The sequence below is a fragment of the Vulpes lagopus genome, chromosome 22 (genome assembly GCF_018345385.1).
Source record: "Vulpes lagopus strain Blue_001 chromosome 22, ASM1834538v1, whole genome shotgun sequence".
NCBI lineage: Eukaryota > Metazoa > Chordata > Mammalia > Carnivora > Canidae > Vulpes > Vulpes lagopus.
Window position 1 is genome coordinate 1,662,197 of NC_054845.1, and position 18,229 is coordinate 1,680,425.

The following is an 18,229-nucleotide window of genomic DNA, read 5'->3' on the forward strand; positions in this document are numbered from 1 at the left end:
ATCACCTCTGCTCACCCCCCAGCTCCCCCGTCATCCCCCGCCCTCCATTCCCCCGCCCCCCTGCTCCCTCTACCCAGTTACCCTCTGCTTCCCCCTACACCCCCGCCCCCTGCTCCCCCATCATCCCCTGCTCCCTCCTGCTCCCCTGCCCACGCCCCCTGCCCCCTCTGCTCCTTTCTGCCCCCTGCTCCTCCCTACCCCCCTGCTCCCCCCCTTAGACCCCCGCTCCCTCCACCGCTGCCCCCGGCCCCCCTGCTCCCTCCCCGCCCGTCACCCCCTGCCCCCCTGCTCCCCCCTGCTCCTCTGCTCTCCCTGCTCCCCCTACACCCCTGCTCCCATGCTCCCCCCCACACCCCCCGCTCCCCGCCCCCTTGCTCCCCCTACACCCCCGCCCCCCCTGCTCCCCCTGCCCCCGTCTCCCATGCTCCCCGCCCCCTGCTCCCCCCGCCCCGCCCCCCGGCACCCCCCAGCACCCCCCAGCACCTGGAGCCGCAGCCCTGGGCCGGGCGGCAGGTGGGAGGCAGGCCGCGCCCCCGCACCCCGACGTGCGCGCCCTGGGTCCCGGGCGGGGCTCCCGGCGCTCGGTCGCGGGGGGGCGCTGTGCGGCCGGCGGGGCGCGGGCGGGCGCGGGCGCGGGCGGGGGCGGGCGGGGGCGGGCGGGGGCGGCGGCGCGGGGCTGCGGGCGCGGCGGGGCGAATCCCAGGCGGCGAGGTCGGCGCCCCCGCCCCTCGGCCCACCCCTCGCCCCGGACAGGGGAGGGGCCGCCGCCGCCGCCGCCCCGCTCGCCGCGCCCCGGGCTCCGCGCACTCGGGCTCTCGGGACCCGCAGGGCGGCGGGCGGCCGGGTCGGAGCGGCGGCCGCGGGAGCCGGGAGCGGGGAGCCCGCAGGAGCCGGGGAGCCCGCGGGAGCCGGGAGCGGGGAGCCCGCAGGCCGGGCCCGGAGCGCGACGACCGCCGCCAGGTAGCGCGAGCGCCTTCCCCGCGGCGGCCCGGGCGGGGGGGGGCTTTGTGCGCGGGGCGGGGGCGGGGGCGCGGGGCGGGGGCGCGGGGTCCGAGGCGCTGCCCGCCGCCGGCCCGGGTGGTGTCGTGGTCCCCAGCTCGCGCTGACCTCGGCCCCCCTGCCCCCCTGCCTCGGGGCGGGCGCGGGGAGAACAATGGGGCGTCCCGGCAGCGGGCTTCAGGCGCGGCGTGCCCCGGCGGCGGCCGCGCGGGGCCCCTTTGTTCCGCCGCGGCGGGGGGGCTGCCCCGGGGCTCGCTGCCGCCCGGGACGGGCCGCCCCTGGGTGCGCGGGGCGGGGGGGGGGAGCCCGGGGGCGGGCGGCGGGGGAGCAGCGAGGGGAGCACGGGGGAGCTCCAGGGAGGCAGCGGGGAGCAGCGGGGAGCTCCAGGGAGGCAGCGGGGAGCACGGGGGAGCTCCAGAGGGGCACCGGGGAGCACGGGAGAGCACGGAGGAGCACGGGGGAGCTCCAGGGGGCACCGGGCAGCACGGGGGAGCTCCAGGGGGGCACCGGGGAGCACGGGGGAGCTCCAGGGGGGCACCGGGGAGCACGGGGGAGCTCCAGGGGGGCACGGGGGAGCTCCAGGGGGGCACCGGGGAGCACGGGGGAGCTCCAGGGGGGCACCGGGGAGCACGGGGGAGCTCCAGGGGGGCACCGGGGAGCACGGGGGAGCTCCAGGGAGGCAGCGGGGAGCACGGGGGAGCTCCAGGGGGGCACCGGGGAGCACGGGGGAGCTCCAGGGGGGCACCGGGGAGCACGGGGGAGCTCCAGGGGGGCACCGGGGAGCATGGGGGAGCTCCAGGGGGGCACCGGGGAGCACGGGGGAGCTCCAGGGAGGCAGCGGGGAGCACGGGGGAGCTCCAGGGGGGCACGGGGGAGCTCCAGGGGGGCACCGGGGAGCACGGGGGAGCTCCAGGGGGGCACCGGGGAGCACGGGGGAGCTCCAGGGGGGCACCGGGGAGCACGGGGGAGCTCCAGAGGGGCACCGGGGAGCACGGGAGAGCACGGAGGAGCACGGGGGAGCTCCAGGGGGCACCGGGCAGCACGGGGGAGCTCCAGGGGGGCACCGGGGAGCACGGGGGAGCTCCAGGGGGGCACCGGGGAGCACGGGGGAGCTCCAGGGGGGCACCGGGGAGCACGGGGGAGCTCCGGGGAGGCAGCGGGGAGCACGGGGGAGTTCCGGGGGGGCACCGGGGAGCAGCGGGGAGCACTGGGGAGCTTCAGGGGGCGCACGGGGGGCGGCGGGGGAGCAGCGAGGAGCACCGGGGAGCTCCAGGTGGACACCGGGGAGCCCTGGGGGGCGCACCGGGGGGCGGCGGGGGAGCAGCGGGGAGCACCGGGGAGCTCCAGGGGGCGCACTGGGAGCCCCGAGGAGCCCCGAAGAGCGGCCGGGGCGCCGGGGGCGGGGGAGGGCGTCCCGCACGCGGCGCCTGGGCCCGGGTCCGGGGCTCCCGCGGCTGGTCGGCGGCGCTTTGTTCCGCGGCGGCCGAGCGCGTCCCCCGCCCCCCCGCGGCTCCCGGCGCCCCTTGGCCCCAGCCCGCCCGAGCTGCGCGGAGCCGAGGGCGTCGCGGGTCGGGGCGAGGGTGGCCGCGTCCGGGTCCGGGGCAGCCGCGCACCGATCGGTTCGGGCGCAGAGGGGGCGGCGCCGTGCCGCAGCGCAGCAGAGCCCGGGAAGGTTTGGGGGCGCCGCCACGGTGCACCCGGCGCCCTCCGCTCCCTCCCCGGGGCCCGCGATGCGCGCCCCCCGACCCGGGGCTGTGAGCGGAGCACCACCCCCACCCCAGGGTGGGCCGCCCGGGGCACGGAGGGAGCCGCACCCGGATGCTCAGAGGGGTCCCGGCCTCCCTGTACACGCCGCGCCGTGCACATCTGTTGGGGGGCCCTGCTCCAGGTGGGCATGAGGGGCACATGTGTTGGGGAGCATCAAGGAGGCCGCGGAGGGGGTGCAGGTGGACCTGGAGAGGGAGCCGGGGCATTGGATGATGGGTGCCCTCCAGTGGGGTGCTCCCGGCTGACTTGGCAGGCGCCAGACACTTCCAGGCACTCCGGGTCCCTGCCTGTGGGACCCTGGTGGCCGAAGGATCCTGCAGCGGCGGCGGTTAGGACCCCGCGGCGGTAGCCGGGGAGACCAGCTGCAGGTGGGGCGGCAGGTGCCCCAAGGACCCACGAGGTGTGACCCCCACCACACCCCGCCTTCATTGGGGACAACCAAGTTCTTTGAAAGCCTCTTAAGCTGAGAAGGGGAATGGGAAGCTCACCCCCCCCCCGGAGGGAAGGAACGCTTGCTGCACATGGAGCTGGGATGGGAAAGGGTTGTAGGGGCAGGATGCGGGCATCCTCAGGCCAGGCTGGGGGGCTGGGGGGCTTGTCCTCCGGAGCCGGTGGCCCGTGGTGGCCGGGAAGCCGAGGCAGGTCGCGGCCAGGCAGCAGGCGTGTGCCGTCACAACCCACACCGCCCAGCGGCGCACTCGGGGGACAGGGAGCCTCTGTCCCCCTTGTTGCGTTGCCATTTTGGACTTGCCCTTGGAGCTGTGGGCTGCTTTGGGGGGTACAGCACAGTGGGACCCCCCCCAAGTACTCGTGGAACCTACAAGAACAGCAGCAGGCCTGAGACGGTGGTCACTGCCGCGGGAGCCACGGGACACGGGCTCCCCCGTGGGTTGTCTGGCCAGAGGCTCTCCCCAGGGGTGTCCCACCGTGTGGGGGGCTACTGGCTGCACCCCCTTCCTGGGTTGCAGTGAATCACCACTCTGTCAAGCCTGGTGTTCAGACTCCCCCTCCGAGGTTGCTGCACAGTTAGGTAAAGCGAGGAGGAGCCTCGGACCTCAGCGGGGAAGGAGTGGGGTGCAGGGCAGGAGCAGCGTGTCCTCTGTGTCCTCCCTATCCTGAGTGTGAGGTCCTGTGAGGTCCGGGTTTTTAGCATTTGGCCCCCTTTTGGGTGACATTCGCCTCTCTTCCCTCCGCCTTGTATTTTTAACAGCTTGGTATTTGGGTTTTCGTTACGTACGTAGCCCACCGGTAGTCGTGTTCACGGTGTGGAACGGGTGTTGCGTGCATCACTCCACGGTCCGCACACCCTGCTGAGGACCCCACAGCCTGCTGCAGCCCCGGAGCTCACCGGCCTGCCCCTTAGGGCCCTACTCCTATAGGGAACCGGTAAGTGCCGGAGGTCAAATTTGAACTCCCATCTCTGGTTCAAAGTCCATAGGCCTGTAAATAAACACCATATGGGATGATATCTTTTAAAAACAGGAATAACAATAGCTTATCTCTTTGACTCTCCTTTTGCGGACTTCTTATCACTTTCCCCTACAATATAATTCATCTTTTCAGAAACCTCTGTGGGGCACCTGGGCGGCTCCCTCCCTTTGGCTCAGGTCGGATCCCAGGGTCCTGGGAAGGGACCCTGAGTCCTTGGGCTCCTCGCTCAGCGGGGAGCCTGCTGCTCCCTCAGGCAGAAGCCCGCCTTTCCCCTGCTTGTGGTCTCTCTCTGTCTGTCAGATAAATATAAAGTCCTTAAAAAAAAAACCAAAAAATCAAACCTCTGTGAGATAGGTTTGGAAGGCCCAATCAGGGACATCACAACTCCTAAAACTCTATTTGTTAAAAAGTTTTATGCTGTCTGGTGGTCTGTGCGAATAAGCTTTAAGTGAAGGAAACTTTATTTTTAAAAAGTTAGGCTGCCAACGTTTAAAAATAAGTTCTTTTTTGGAAACATTGAAGAGCGGTGGCATGCACTAGATCTTACCTAGCATTTAAGCATTTTATATTTACTGACATCCGCTTTAGCTCTTTTTATCTTCCAGCCTTTGATAGAACAGTATACTTCGGAGCCCCGAAGCCGGAGTGTCTTTTTAGAAGAGGAATAAGGAGGGAAGGAATGTGATTATAAAGAGGAAGTGGGCCATCAGAATTGGAAACATACCCAGCAGCAGCCGTGGATTTTCCCAGCACATGCTTTTGGTCCTGGCAGTCGCCTTTTACAGAAGACATTCTTCTTTAGGGAAGTGTCAAGGGTCTTTCTTTACAGTACCTCTGAGATCATCACATCTCTGTGCCCGTGGGAGCACGTATTCTGTGGGATTTCTGTGTTCATCCTCTCCCCACGGGGGAAAGGGTGAAAGTGGAATGAAGTGGCATCTCCAGTCCTTGGGGTGGCCTGGAGAGGGGTCGTGGGCGGGAGACACCCGGCCTTGACCCAAGAGTGACCCCCAAGTGCAGGAGCAGAATGGATTTTAACACTTGGCGTCATCGATTGTTTGTGGATTTCTCAGAACGCTCCTGGGCAAAGGGAAAAGTCAGTATTGGGTTTTTTAAAGTGTCTAGGATAAGACTAGGGAGGCTCAAAGTTCTACCTTTACTGGCTTAATTATTTCAAATAATGACAGGGCATCACTTGGGGCCTTCGGGGATGGTGGTGTAGGAGCAGTGACTCAAAAAAAAAAAAAAGCAGTGACTCTTGTCTCTTGTCATTTTTTTTTTTTATTTTTTTTGTTTTGTTTTGTTTCTGTGTTTTTTGTTTTTGTTTGTTTTTTTTTTTGTTTGTTTTTTTGGTCTTTTGTCATTAAATTGCCCTTCACTGGATATTTGGAGGGACCTGTGGTCTGCTGTCGGGGAGCGCCTTCCTGCTCCCCCACTGAGCAGGATGAGGGCCGCTCCAGAGCATCTGGCCCTTAGAACCTCTCCTGGGTGTCTTTCCCGTGTCCTCGCTGTCCTCGTCCGTTCCTGTCTTACTAAGCACATGTTGAGGGGAGGCCGTGCATTAAGAAGCAATAAAGGAAATCCATTGTGCCTCGGAGGACACAGCAGGGCAGGCCGCCATGCCCGGAGTGGATGTTGGGGACATGGATGAAATGACTATGACAGCTGTGGTGACCAAGGCCTCGCCAACACCCGCTGCGCTGCCCGGACAAAGGCTGAAAACAAACAAAAGCAAGAGTGGGAGGAGAGGGAGCTCAGAGTCAGCTCCTTCTGCATCCTAGTCCTTGGTGCTTTCATTTCTCCCAGGCTCTGGGGGCGTGGAAGGAAGGGGTCAGGTCCCCAACACCTGCCTCTGATGGTGGGGCCTGTGGGGCCACTTGGGATGTGGGAAGCAGCGTCCTGGAGGACAGCGCGCGGCCTCCTGCTTGCGACTCGAGGACGGACAGAGTGTCCTTCTGAGGGACAAGTTGCCGGAGTCGAGTCGGGTGCTCTGTCCTGGGCGCTTCCTACCTTCCTCCCTCCGTACCTGCCCCCTGCAGGCTGTGCAGGCCGGGTGCTGCGTTCAGCCCGAGTGCCTTGTGCCTAAGGAGTGCCAAGTCCTCAAAGGATGGATCTTTCATATCTTAGATGATCCTGCAATTGTATTGGCGGTGAAGTGTCAGGTGCTCTCTTTGTGTCAGGCCTCAGCCTGGGTCCCCTCTCCTCTCCTCCCCCTCCTCTCCCCCCTCTCCTCTCCCCCTCCTTCCCTCCCCTCTCCAGTCCCCTCTCCCCTCCCCCCTCGTCTCCCCTCCCCCTCCCCTCTCATCTCCTCCCTCCCCTCCCCTCCCCTCTCCAGTGCCATCTCCCCTCCCTCCTTCCCCTCCTCTCTCCTCCCCTCTCCTCCCCTCCTCTCGTAGCCTCCACACCCAGGGTAGAGCCCAGCATGGGGCTCGAGCCCATGACCCTGAGATCAGGCCATGCGTGAGCTGGCCACCAGGATCTGATGCTGTATCGACTGAGTCCACCTCCCCTCCCCTCCCCTCCCCTCCCCTCCCCTCTCCAGTGCCATCTCCCCTCCCTCCTTCCCTCTTCTGCTTGGGGTGATCTGTACTGTTACCATTTTGTTACATGTCGGAATTTTTAAATGTTTCCAAACCGGGAGAACAGAATTCTGGAAATTTACCAAAATGCATTTTTTGCAGAGAAAGCTTGGCCAAATCTGACACATTTCCTCAAAAGCTCGTTGATTTTAATGACTTTTTAAAAGTTCAGTGAGCCCTCCAGCTTTCCTTTCATGTTCTCTGTATAATTGCGAGCAAGAAATGGCTCTCCTGCTTATTAAGTTTGTTTTATCTGCAGGAATTTATCCTCAAGCAGCGGCATCCGATAAGTATCCCAAAATAATACCGACACAGATTTCAAAGGGGATATGACCGCAGCGTTGCCTGGCATGATTGGAAGAGCTATTTCCTTGAGAAATATTGCTGATTTCAGTGACATTTCACAATCGAACGCGAAATCTCGTTGAGGGGATTTAAATGAGGTGATGCCTTCCTGTACCTTGTTTCACAGTTTATAATGTTTTTCATCTCTACCCACAAATGCTCAATTTGGATGTAACATAAATATTTATGAGCGTCCATGCTGTAAGGAAGTCTAGGACAACTGCCGCGAAATCCAGCTTTACAGAATGGTATTACTGGGAGTTAGTATTTATTTTGCAAAAGAATTCACCGTGGGAATCCTTTAAATCAGAAGCACAGTTCATGCACCACTTTTGAGCACGGCAGCAGTCGGAGAAGGTGTGTAACTATGCGTACCCGTGCTGTGTGCGCCAGTTTCCGGCGCAGATGCTCTAGATGTGGGCTTGGGTTTTGTATACGTGCGTGGCTGTGGCCTGTTGCATTTCATTACCTCCCCAAAAAAAAAAAAACCCGGGAGAACAGAATTCTGGAAATTTACCAAAATGCATTTTTTGCAGAGAAAGCTTGGCCAAATCTGACACATTTCCTCAAAAGCTCGTTGATTTTAATGACTTTTTAAAAGTTCAGTGAGCCCTCCAGCTTTCCTTTCATGTTCTCTGTATAATTGCGAGCAAGAAATGGCTCTCCTGCTTATTAAGTTTGTTTTATCTGCAGGAATTTATCCTCAAGCAGCGGCATCCGATAAGTATCCCAAAATAATACCGACACAGATTTCAAAGGGGATATGACCGCAGCGTTGCCTGCATGAATGGAAGAGCGATTCCTTGAGAAATATTGCTGATTTCAGTGACATTTCACAATCGAACGCGAAATCTCGTTGAGGGGATTTAAATGAGGTGATGCCTTCCTGTACCTTGTTTCACAGTTTATAATGTTTTTCATCTCTACCCACAAATGCTCAATTTGGATGTAACATAAATATTTATGAGCGTCCATGCTGTAAGGAAGTCTAGGACAACTGCCGCGAAATCCAGCTTTACAGAATGGTATTACTGGGAGTTAGTATTTATTTTGCAAAAGAATTCACCGTGGGAATCCTTTAAATCAGAAGCACAGTTCATGCACCACTTTTGAGCACGGCAGCAGTCGGAGAAGGTGTGTAACTATGCGTACCCGTGCTGTGTGCGCCAGTTTCCGGCGCAGATGCTCTAGATGTGGGCTTGGGTTTTGTATACGTGCGTGGCTGTGGCCTGTTGCCATTTCATTTACCCCAAACATGGAGGAGAAGGAGACACATGTTGGGTTTTTTCGGTATGAGACCTGCCGAGGATAGGGTGTGGAAGGTTGAAGAAATAAAGGTCAAGCTCTCAACCAGTCTTACTATGTGCCATTTTGTTGTCAATGTGGGAAACAAACGAGAAGGCGTAGGTAAGACGTTTAGAGGCCCAATCTGTGTCCATAGGGGCGAACGGTTGTATATCTCATGGACTCTAGGGTGGAATAGTTGTCAACCTCTCTCCTCTTGAGGTGGAGAAATGCCCCTCTTTACCTGGGAGACGTTTGATAGGGAGGTGGCTCCACCTTCCGTGATTTAGCTTCCAGTTTCCAAAGTGGATTGTTCCATAAAAAGTTAGCAGGTTGAAAAACACTCCCCTAAAGCGCCGAGATGTGTACTGTCAAAAAAGGGATCCTAGGAGAGGTAGGTGTTGGCTAGACAACATTTTATTTTATTTTATTTTATTTTATTTTATTTTATTTTATTATTTTATTTATTTTATTTTATTTTATTTATTTTATTTTATTTATTTTATTTTATTTTTTTAGACAACATTTTAAATAAGTTTCTTTGCAGAAGGACTTGTCCTGGCCTTTTATTGGTGACTGCAGACTGTGACTATCCAAGAGAGAGATGCAGTGTGCCCATGTCCCCCTTGTGTGACCATGGGACCATCTTTGGTGGGGCCCATTACATGATCACACCGCTGTCTACATCACCAGCCGACTTTCTTTTTTTTTTTTAAAGATTTATTTATTTATTTATTTATTTATTTATTTATTTATTTATGATAGACATATATATAGAGAGAGAGGCAGAGACACAGGAGGAGGGAGCAGAGGGTTCATGCAGGGAGCCCGACGCGGGATTCGATCCCGGGACTCCAGGATTGCACCCTCGGCCAAAGGCAGGCGCCAAACCGCTGAGCTACCCGGGGATCCCCACCAGCCGACTTTCTGTGAGCACATTCGTTGGATGTGAACCACACCTGGTTCACTCTCAGATGTGTCTTACACTTTTTTACCTCGTTATTCTCTTGGATCTTTCCTCCTCCACCCCTGGGAGCCCATCTCCGCTTGTTCCACGGCTTTCACGACTCGGTTTTGTTATCATCTTTTGTCAGTTTCCCCCCAGACTCTTGCTCTTCTGGACTCCATGGCATTCATTGTTTCACAGCTTGAAAAAAGGGAAAATATTCGAAGCTGTCCAAATATTGAAAGTGACATTGTCTACCCATAATCGTCAAATTACTGGAATTCGCGAAAATGACATTTTCCATGTTTGCGTCCGTGGACGTATCAGAGGCACATCGCATTCTTCTCTTTTCTCCACACTGGTTAACTTGTGCCTGTTATCCAAGCGGGAGGCTTGTTTCTGTTTTCTTGGTTAAATTTCATGTTTTTTTTTTTTTTTTTTTTTTAATGGTGTTGCGTGGCCTTCGGATAGTATTCAGGGAGAATTGCCGTCTTTAGGGCTTTGTGGCTTGCCGTCTGCATTTACCTAAGTCTTTTTTGTCCCTCAAGGACCTTTTATAATTTTACTTTTTTTAATTTGTAAAGTTCTTTTCCATCTTCCGTGAGATTTTATGCCAAGGTGCTTTAGGGATTTTGTGGTCATCATGAAGGCTCCTGTGAATTGTGTGTTGTGTTTCTGCCTGGCGTTACTGGCCTACGAGAGTGCTGTTGATTTTGTAATTTGTTTACCGACGGTTCTTGACTGATCAAGGTTACATTCCAACCTACGCTTGTTCTCAGAGCCTGAAGTTGGGTGGCTTACGTAACAAAGCGGAACGACCAATCTGTAATGGAAACGTCACGATGGACTCTGTTCTTAGAATTGCTGTAGGGGCATCTGTCTCAGTCAGAAAGGCAGGGGACTCTTCATCTCGGGGTTGTGGGTTCGAGCCCCACGTTGGGTGTAGAGATTACTAAAAAATAATAAGTTAAAAAATAAAATAAAACCGTTCCTTTAGAAAAATAAATAAAATTACTGTAATACTTTAAGAAGTGAGGGGAGGTGACTTTTGGTTCTTTGATGTAGGCATTTGGTCCTTCATCAGATGTCTGGGTACCTAGCGTATGCCAGATAGTGTACCAGGTGCTGGGTCTCTAATGGGGATAGAGCAGGTGTGGTTTCCGCTCCTGGCCCCTGAGGGGAGGGGGACACGCAGAAGTGAAGGCAGGTATTTGTGACATCTGGGAGTTGTGATAGGCCCTGGGGAGGAAAGGGCCAGGCTGTGGGCCAAGGAGTAGGGAGAGGCGACAGTAGCTGCGGGTGCCGAGGGTGCCGGCGCCCCTGCAGGCCCCAGGGAGAGTTGGTGCCTGAGGAGCCTTCCAGGCCGTGGGCGACGGGCTCCGCTGTTAACCGTAGGGTGATGGGGGGGTTTAGCGATCCGCCACTTAAATCAAGTTATGACCTCTTTGAGTCCCCGTAGTGGTGTTCAATAGGGTGTAGATGACGATGACACGCAGCTCCTTGCTCTTGCTTGCTCTGTTCCCCTCCCTCCTTGCGTGCATTTGGAGGCCACCTCGGTGACCCGGCTGGGGCACTGTCCCTACCCTGGCTGACCCTGTCTGGGCCAGCTGTCACCGCTGCCCTGGCCCCTGCCCGGCCGGGCCTGGCCCTGTGCTGCGAAGCCCCCCTGGGCCCGGCCCACGTCTTGGGTGCCCCCCTCCAGGCACACCCTAGGGCCTCGGGGCAGCGGGGGGCGGGGTGTGCAGCCGACCCCCCTCAGCCCCTCAGAGTGGCTGGCCTTGGGTGGGTGCCGAGCCTGCGGCCTCCTTGGCAGCGGCGGCCTCTGCCTCCGTGCCCCGGGTGGGATGCGGGTCGTCGTAGGGGCTTGTCTTGGGGTCGCAGTCAGGACTGCAGTGTGTTAGAGACGCGAGTGTGTCTGGAAGGGTGTCGGGCACGAGCCCACGCTCGGTGGCCGTGTTAGTTGCCTGCCTCCTGGTCGGCCCCCAAGTGGATGCCCGGGCTTGCCCGCCCAGGCAGCGGGCGCCAAGTGCGAGCTGCTGCGGGGCTCCGGTTGCTCCTGGAGAGTGTGTAGGAAGCAAGACGTTTACAGCGACTGATTTAGGCCAGGGGACATGGGACCCCGCATGACCCCTCCTACTTGACCCACTTTCTATAGCCTGGTTGTGCTTACTCCTGCACAAATAACAACCTAATGCAATCGCGTGAAAGAAAGGCCGGGCAGGCAGTCACCCTGGGGTTCCTCACCGTGCGCAGAGCAGGTGGGGCCCTGGGTCCGCCTGCGGGTGCCTCGGAGAGCTGCCCCAAGAGGTTAGATGGGGCGGGGGGCTTGTGAACCCTGTTGCTTTGTTTCTTGTTCCGTCATTGTCTTCCCTTTCTGTTCCTTCTCGCGCTCCCCCGAGCCGGCCCCCAGCCATCTGTTCCTCCCTCTCCCGGGGGCTCCTCTCCCCCCCACATCATCCATCCTCCTAATCCCCCGTCCTTCTCTCTTCCTTGTTGTCAGGCGGAAATCCCGCCCACATTTGTATAATTCGAGGAGTAAGTTTTATTTCTGATTTTTGATTGTAAAGCTAGATGTTTAACTTTTGGCCCCCAAGGCCACAATGGAGTGGCCTTTGATTTACTCACACCTGTAATTAATTACTAGGTCAAAGGCCGCGCCCGCCAGCTCCCTAACCCCGGGTCTGGGCCTCCCAGAAGCACCAGGAGGCCGAGAGCAAGGACCAGGAATGCCTAAGCTAAAGCTTCCCTCCTTCCCTCTTCTGCTTGGGGTGATCTGTACTGTTACCATTTTGTTACATGTCGGAATTTTTAAATGTTTCCAAACCGGGAGAACAGAATTCTGGAAATTTACCAAAATGCATTTTTGCAGAGAAAGCTTGGCCAAATCTGACACATTTCCTCAAAAGCTCGTTGATTTTAATGACTTTTTAAAAAGTTCAGTGAGCCCTCCAGCTTTCCTTTCATGTTCTCTGTATAATTGCGAGCAGAGAAATGGGCTCTCCTGCTTATTAAGTTTGTTTTATCTGCAGGAATTTATCCTCAAGCAGCGGCATCCGATAAGTATCCCAAAATAATACCGACACAGATTTCAAAGGGGATATGACCGCAGCGTTGCCTGGCATGAATGGAAGAGCTATTTCCTTGAGAAATATTGCTGATTTCAGTGACATTTCACAATCGAACGCGAAATCTCGTTGAGGGGATTTAAATGAGGTGATGCCTTCCTGTACCTTGTTTCACAGTTTATAATGTTTTTCATCTCTACCCACAAATGCTCAATTTGGATGTAACATAAATATTTATGAGCGTCCATGCTGTAAGGAAGTCTAGGACAACTGCCGCGAAATCCAGCTTTACAGAATGGTATTACCTGGGAGTTAGTATTTATTTTGCAAAAGAATTCACCGTGGGAATCCTTTAAATCAGAAGCACAGTTCATGCACCACTTTTGAGCACGGCAGCAGTCGGAGAAGGTGTGTACCTATGCGTACCCGTGCTGTGTGCGCCAGTTTCCGGCGCAGATGCTCTTAGATGTGGGCTTGGGTTTTGTATACGTGCGTGGCTGTGGCCTGTTGCATTTCATTTACCCCAAAACATGGAGGAGAAGGAGACACTTGTTGGGTTTTTCGGTATGAGACCTGCCGAGGATAGGGTGTGAAGGTTGAAGAAATAAAGGTCAAGCTCTCAACCAGTCTTACTATGTGCCATTTGTTGTCAATGTGGGAAACAAACGAGAAGGCGTAGGTAAGACGTTAGAGGCCCAATCTGTGTCCTTAGGGGCGACCGGTTGTATATCTCATGGACTCTAGGGTGGAATAGTTGTCAACCTCTCTCCTCTTGAGGTGGAGAAATGCCCCTCTTTACCTGGGAGACGTTTGATAGGGAGGTGGCTCCACCTTCCGTGATTTAGCTTCCAGCTTCACGCTCGCGCTCCTGGCAGCAGCTTGTGGGTGGTGATCTTTTCTTACGAGGACACTTAATAACCGTGGCAGATGTTGGGAGCTCCGTTCCACAGTCCTGCAGCTGTTTATATGTCCAGTTGGATTTCTTGAAAGAATTAATCAAAAAAATTTTTTGTTTTTTTCTTTTTAGGATCTCATGCTGAGAGATCCAAGTAGAGTAGGGTTTAAGGGGAAACTTTATTTAATGGGATTTTGCATCGGATGTTGCAACAGATGTAGCGTGGAGGTGGAGTGACAGCTGAGGGCATTTCTGTAGTAAACTTCCCATTCATCCTTCCCAAGCCATTCAGAAAGTCCGAGATGGCTACAACTCTCACTTGAACATTCTGTACTAGAGAGTCATCTTAAGAACATTCTGGAAGGTTTGGAAAATGGAAGGAAATACCAACTGTGGTCATTTCTGAATATTCCTTTCCAAGCTTTTCACGTGTATGTTTTAAGATCCGTATCGCAGCCATGTCTCTGAGACACGTTTTATAGTCGTATATTATCGCGCTCAGGACCGGTAGCAAAGGCCCTGGACTTTGCTGAGTGTTGGGCATCTGGGTTGCTTCCACCATTTTGCTGTTGTAACTGATACTATGATGAAGGTTTTTGTACATATAACCTTTTCCATATTTTTGGGTTATTTTCTGACGGTAGACATTGAGAAGAAGCTGATTGGATCAAACATTGTCGTGAACGTTTTGGTAGCCGGACCTTGGGACGGCTCCCCAGTGTCTGGCCAGTGAGAGGTCAGGAATGGCAAGCACACATAGGCCTGAGGATGGGTTCTTTTGGGGATATGGGGTCTTGGGGCAGTGAGTGGGACTCAGCAGCAGACGGCTGACGTACAGGGTGTGGGGCTCGGACAGGCTGGGGCCTGAGGTCCAGTGAAGGGATCCCCAGCATCTGGTTGAAGATGTTGAGACTGCTTGGAGCGTGGAATGACCGTGTCCCATCTTCTCTTCTTAGTGGGACACCAGTCACATTGGGTAAGGGCCCACACTAAAGGCCTAATTCTAACTTAATCACCTCTTTAAAGGCCTTATCTGCAAGTGCAAGTACATTCTGAGGTCCTGGGGTTAGGGCTTCGACATGGGGATTTAGGAGGGGGACACAATTCGGCCCCTAACGCATGGATTCGAGGCCCGACAACCCACAGTCTCCCTCCTTGCTCCGTGCCCACCATCCTCCACATGGTTGATCGTTGGCTCCCCCTTGTCGATTTGCCTCTTGGCCTTGGAGACCCGTGTTCCTCTGGCCTCAGGCCTCAGCTCCTCCTGGCCCCTCGCTGTCCGGGTCCTACAGGGCCCTCCCCTCTCCTGAGAAGCCGAGTCAGCTACAACTTCTCATTCCGTAACACAGCATTCATCCTTCCAGGTGTCAGCTTAACTCTTGCTTTATTTTGATGGTGATGATTGATTGGTTGATTGATGTTTTATTTGATGGGAAGACTAAGCCGTTTTGTGATCCTGTCCTTCTGGTGGATGATCTCACAGTTTAAAAAAAAAAATAAATAAGCGGGAACATTGCTTTAGGTCAGGGCTCAGGAAAACTTTATATTTTGAATTCACCTCATATTTCCCAAATTAATGTTCTTTCCCTAGAGTTTGGTTTTGGGTTCCTTTCTTTTCCAGAGCCTACCTTGGTTAAAATAAGACTGAGGGGGTTGCTGTTTCAGTAGAGTCTAGGGCGGAGTTATTTTGGCAGATATGGAATTGCTGCCTTTTTTTCCCCCTCCAGATGTAGGTTTTTTGTTTTGTTATTAAAGCTATAAAAGGTTAAGATTATCCTATATGCTGAGGAGGGAGCCTTCACATGCATATGGTTCACTTGCCAAGGCTGATTTGGGGAGGAGGTTACTTGTTTTGGGGTTTGTGGTGTGTGTATGTAGTGTTTTTCTCAATAGTCTATTGAAATATATCAACATGATTTCTACATAAATTGAAGAGGCCGAGTATCAGATTTCTAAAAGTGTGTAAATTATGGATAGGTTTACTATTTGGCCATCTAAAATGGAAGCACCCAGATTTTGCTGCGCAGCCTTCAGAGAAACATTTATCTCTGTTGACAATTTTCAAGAAGTATGTAATTTTAAAGTATGAAACTCAAATTTAGTTTTTAATAGTAACTTATGTGTTTATTCTATCTTTAAGAGCCGGGTTATGGGATGACATGTGACCTTGTACTCTTGACTCTATGTCTGGTTGTGGGTTTGAAGTGTTATTTTTGTGCTTTCTTGAATGACTTGAGCACTTCTGACTGTACGTTTGAGACAGAAAAAATATGGCAGTTGGACATAGTCTTGAAAAAATGGCTGGATTTTTAACCTGGTAATATGATAGTGCTATTCATTCTTACGATTTTCTAGGCCCACAGCTTTAGAAAACAGGGTAAGGTCTTTGTGACCTCCAGACTTCCTGGATTAGTTGGTGTTCTTTTTTTTTTTAATATTTTATTTATTTATTCATGAAAGACAGAGAAGAGAGAGAGAAAGAGGCAGAGACACAGGCAGAGGGAGAGGCAGGCCCCATGCAGTGAGCCTGACGCAGAACTTGAACCCAGAACCCCGGGGTCACGCCCTGGGCTGAAGGCGGCGCTAAACCGCTGAGCCCCCCGCGCTGCCCCAGCTGTTGTTCTTTTACTCTGTAAAATATAATCAACGGATGCCCATCACACACTAACTGCCCGGAGACGAGGGCTACCCTGTAGTGTGCTTTTGCGTTTCTGTTCCTCCCAGTGGGGATGTGTGCTTATCCAGACTCAGCTGCATTTTCTTTCCCCAAACCTGTTTATGTCAGTTGTACTTATTGAGTGGTCGCAAAGACCTTACCCTGATTTTAGACTGGTTGGGGTAACTCATTGTAATGGAGTTGGGGAGTCCCAGGAGAAGGGTGCTCCCACTGTTATTATGAGCCGTTCGGGATAGGCCGGTCAGGTGTGGTCAGGTTACACCTGGAACCGCAGTGGCTCAAAGTGCTAATGATCTCCGCTCACACGGGTGTCCGGGGTGCGTGGGGTCACGGCTCTGCTCGGCGTCCCCCTTGGCCTCACCCAGGACACGGTGTGAGGCAGCAGACCCCGCTCTCCAGCCCTGCTGACCCCGTGGGGGGGTGTCTGTGTGACTGTGCCTGCATTGGGGGGTGCACGGCCTTCCCACCGAGGCGCTGGAGCACCCCTCAGAGTAGTGTGCTCCCCTTCACGCGGTTTCTTTGGCATCTTCACGGCCTCACCATTTCTTTAAAGAAACTAGAGCTTCTAAAAGGTGATGCCTGGAGATGGTTTATAAGAGAAGATACCCCTCGGTACTCCAGCCAGTGGACGTGGACTCAAAGGAAAGGCCTCAGCACTGCAGCAAACCATGGGCAAGTCCATGTATGATTGTAGGGTTTAACTTAAGAATAATATGTTTTGGTATTTTTTTTTAAATGACTTCCAGCTTTGACTTTTTTCCCCTTTACACCGGTCAGTCTTTTTGCATTTGGATAAGAGAGCCTACTTAAACCCTCTGTCAATTAGTGTTCGACCTCCTATGATAGAGCCCTCTCTTAGTTCTGTTGTGCTTATCCACCTGTTTCATTTCCATTAGTTCTACCCTCGTTTTTATTCCTGAGCTTCTGGATTTGTGCCCCAGCTGGTTTCCTGGCTGCTAGCTAGCTCCTGTGGTACCTTTACACAATTAGCACAGGGTCCCCTGCCGGGCAAACACTAACCCACAGAGCCCGACTTGGTGTCAGTGCCCACCTTCCCTCTTGCCTGGCCCACTTTTATGCAGTGCACAAACTGAACAACTGCACAGAGTGATTTTGCTTCCTGCTTCTAGGTCTCTCCCAGCTGATTTAGACTACCCGCTACGTAAACCTCCTTTGCATTTTCTGTTACCCGTTGCTGCCCAAGGCATTTTTGATGACTCCCCATCGTCGATCAGGGCTGTCTTCGATTTTGTTTTCTGTCATACTGTCATTAGTGACCCAGCCCCCACCCGCTGCCCTCTGGATGCACTGATTGCGGCAGAGATGGAGTAGACACCCTTCCCCCTCCGCTCCCACCCCTTCCCACCACATTCCCGACTCGCGGGGGCCCCTTGGCTTGGATTCTCCGCCTTGTCTCAGCTCGCCTCCCCCAGCTACAGGGCCCCCTGGGCCGCACCCGCTGCCCTCTGCTGCCCTCTGCCCACCCACCGTCTTCCCAGGGTTTTGTTCTTTGTGCTTTGAAGCTGTTTTCTGCTGCCCGCATCCCGCCATCCTCAGAAAGTCAGGGTCTGCTGTCCCCCGCCGCCCCCCACCCCGGGGCCCCCTGGACCGTAATAGCTCCACCTCTGATCAGCCCTGAGTCTGCAGATTCCTGGTCCCGGGGTGAATCAGGCGCCCTGTGTAGACACCTGTTGTATTAGTCACCCTACTCCTGCGGCTTGGTCCCCCCAGTGGGACTCCCAGGGGTTCCCCACTCCCCCGCCAAGCGTCTGTGGCCTGCAGGTGCACAGGTCGGAGCCGAGGCCGGGCTGTAGGGCACAGATCCGGATGGGCTCGGGGCGCCGTCCCTGGCCATGGGATGTTGACCTACTTTTCCCTTCTTATCTCTGTGCAAAATATTTGTTGTACTTAGTGTGTTCTCCTTGTCACAACGAATGTTTGTCTCTCCCTTTCATACGGACCAAATGCTAAAGTACCAGTGAAATCAGTGGAAAAAACAATGGAGGAGAAAAGTTGGTAAGCAGTTTTATTTCATTCCTAAACTAGGGGACCTTACAATTAGGTCGTTTAAAAATGACTCTATGGTCTTCTTTATCTGTCTGCCTGCCTACCTGTTGAGAGACATGACTAAGGGTGGATTGTGAATTTCAAGTTTTTAGGCCCTTTAATCTGCTGACTTACAATATATATAATAATGTGGTATTTTGAAAACCTTTTATTTTGATAAGTTACTCCTAGAGG

The 18,229-nt window shown here is 54.9% G+C and overlaps 1 protein-coding gene across 6 annotated transcripts in view; it reads left to right on the top strand.

Annotated features, from left to right (window-relative positions):
• Positions 1 to 704: 704 nt before the first annotated feature.
• MYO1B (myosin IB) overlaps positions 705 to 18,229 on the top strand; it is a 174,274-nt gene continuing 156,749 nt past the window's right edge. The window contains exons 1-2 of one of the 6 annotated variants that reach the window (XM_041737750.1): positions 705 to 960; positions 3,977 to 4,152. The gene's annotated coding sequence lies outside the window, so the exon portion shown is untranslated. Of the gene's footprint in view, positions 961 to 3,976; positions 4,153 to 17,905; positions 18,005 to 18,229 lie in introns of those variants that run through there. The other 5 variants (XM_041737752.1, XM_041737754.1, XM_041737755.1 and 2 more) reach the window with 5 other exon arrangements.